This window comes from Dipodomys ordii, unplaced genomic scaffold, assembly GCF_000151885.1.
Source record: "Dipodomys ordii isolate 6190 unplaced genomic scaffold, Dord_2.0 Scaffold23, whole genome shotgun sequence".
NCBI lineage: Eukaryota > Metazoa > Chordata > Mammalia > Rodentia > Heteromyidae > Dipodomys > Dipodomys ordii.
Window position 1 is genome coordinate 970,058 of NW_012267239.1, and position 2,967 is coordinate 973,024.

Below are 2,967 nucleotides of genomic sequence, written 5' to 3' on the forward strand. Positions count from 1 at the left end.
AAAAAAAATACTAGAGAGCAAATAAATGGCAAGAGGAAGGACTTGGGGCTGAAAATGTTGGTAGAAATGTCCCTAGCTACTTCTGACATCTGGCTACTAGGTAAAGAAGTCAGGTGACAAAGGCAAGAATATAAATTCTTGTTCAGTTAATAGGTAGACAGGTATAGACATTGGATGGGCAGGCTTCTTACTTCCACTGACCTCCCGGCTCGGGTTAATTTTGAAAGGGCAGGCACAAAGTAGCTGATGTGACATCATCTCCTCTTACTCCTCTCCATGTTCCCTTGTTCCCCAGACTGGCTGAGTCTAGGTGCTCATTGCTGGGATGGCTTGTCCCAGTTGGTATTCAAGGAGGTTTGAACTCAAGGCCTAGGCACGGTCCCTGAGCACTTCTGCTCAAGGCTAGTGCCCTACCACTTTGAGTTACAATAGCACTTCCAGTGTTTGGCTGGTTAGAGATAAGAGTCTTGAGCCATGCTTCCAGCCTGGCTCTTTGCAGGTTAGTTGGGAGATGGAGTCCTAGGGATTTTTTGGCCCGGGCTGGCTTTGAACTGCAATCTTTGCCACAAAAGCCCTTTATTATTTCCAATTAAAGCAACAAGGAGATCAAATAGAATAAGTAGAGCTTACCTGCTCCTTATCAAGAACCGACCAACAAATATTCTGCAATGACAAAACTCATTAGATGTGATGAGAAGTTTAGCATAGACATTTCTACCAACATTTTCAGCCCCAAGTCCTTCCTCTTGCCATTTATTTGCTCTCTAGTATTTTTTTTCCAGTCCCTCAATGCTCATGAGACTTCTCCAGACTTCATCTAAGGACTCCACACCACCAAGGGACAGCTGCTGCTCACTGCCTTCTCTGGGAGGGGACCAAATTCCAGCCTTTTACCCCTATTGTCGACACCTCTTGTCAGCTGGAAGTAGCCAGAGAGAATCCTCACCCTATTTCATGATTATTAAAAGGCTGAAATGTAAGGTCTGCTCCTAGATGGCGAGCAGACTCTACCCTCCTCGCAGCAAAGTCTCTGCCCAGTACCTGTGTTACCTAGGCAACTGGGACACCTGGAAGGTCACATCTGCATCCGCTGAGGTTGTTGTACCCCTGTCGCAGTACCCCCACCAAGAAGACCACCGACAGTCAGACGTTCCAAAATGCAAAAGCAAGGCTTCATTTGGGCGCAGCTCAGGCTTCATCCATCACACCGACACTGCGGAGCTTAGGAGGAAGCCCCGAGCTGAAATTTCACAGGGTTTATAAAGGCAAACACTACAAAGTGCCAAAAGGAGAAGGAAAAAAGAAAAGACAGAAATCACAGACTGACAAATTTACAGCAACCAGAGGCGTCAGCAGGGCATTCCCAGGCGATACAGGGTGGTAGGGAGTTTTCAAACTGGCTGGGTCTTAAAGGGCCATCTGGCCATTCCAGAGCAGTTAAAGCTTAGCAGGGAGTTTCCTGGCTGGTTAAATTCTGATAAGCTGTAACTGGGATAATTGGTGTCTGGGTTTGTTCGCAGGGTCTGTTTATCTTGGGCCAGCTTGGTCATCTCCTGAAGTTTGTGGGGACCCAAGGTCAGCTATAGTACAAAGTGGGGCCTGCCTTCAGAGTAGCTTTGTTCAAGTAATCTATGGTTTAGCAGTTTCAGCACAAACAAGACGGTTTCTGAAATTCAGGTGGGCCCAAGATTAATATGAGCAGCAGAAGGGTTACTGCTTCGATTGGAAGCCACTTTTAACTCTTTAAGGTCACATCTGAATTTGATGTGGCCACACCTTTCTCCGCCCATACCCTAGATAAGGCCTAGCCCAGGCCCAGATGCCCTCTCTCTGCTCTTTTCTAGCTCTTTCCCAGCTCTCTCTTTCCCACCTCTCTTTCCCAGCTCTTTCCTCTCTTTTCTAGCTCTTTTCTCTCTCCCTTTCCCAGCTCTCTCTCTTTCCCAGGCCTTTCCCGACCGCATGGAGGACCAAAATGGCCTAGTGCCAGCCGGAATGATGAATAAACCTACCCCTTACCTGAAAAAAATAAAATAAAAAGTTTCTCTTTTTTACCTTCTAAATGAGTTGGTTTCATTTCAGGATGATACAGAATGCAAGAGTAGAACAAAGAGCAGACTGGCAGGAATTTAGGCTGAGGTAGGAATGGCAGACACAATGGCTGACAAACTAAAGACAGAGCCACTATAGAATTTATTTTGAAAGGTTATCCTTAATGTTTGTAGAGGGCTGGGAATGTGGCTTAAGTGGTAGAGTGTTTAGCATGCATGAAGCCCTGGGTTTCATTACTCAGTACTACATAAACAGAAAAAACCAGAAGTTACACTGTGGCTGAAGTGGTAGAGTGTTAGCCTTGAGCAAAAGAAGCTCAAGAACAGTGACCAGTCCCTGAGATCAAGCTTCAGAACTGGCAAAATACTACTACTACTACTAATATGTTTGCAGAGATCTAGACAAAACTGCATTCTACCTATAGGTGGCAGACATGTTATGAGAGGAAATCCAGATATTTAATAGGAATGGAATCAAGGATCACCATCACCTCAGGGATAAGGAGCAGCTTCCTTTTTGCCAGATTTCTTTTTTTCTTTTTTTTTTTTTTTTGGTCATGGGCCTTGAACTCTGGGCTTGGGTGGTACCCCTGTGCTCTTCAGCTCAAGGCGAGCACTCTACTGCTTGAGCCACAGCACCACTTTCGGTTTTCTAGTGGTTTATTGGAGATAAGAGTCTCACGTACTTTCCTGCCTGGGCTGGCTTTGAACGGTGATCCTCAGATCTCAGCCTCCTGAGTAGCTAGGATTACAGGCATGAGCCACTGGCACCCGGCTTTACCAGATTTCTTTTTTTTTTTTTTTGGTGCAGTCGTGAGGCCTGAACTTTGGGCCTGGGCGCTGTCCCTCAGCTCTTCAGCTCAAGGCTAGCGCTCTACCACTTGAGCCACAGCACCACTTCTGGCTTTTTTCTTTTTGC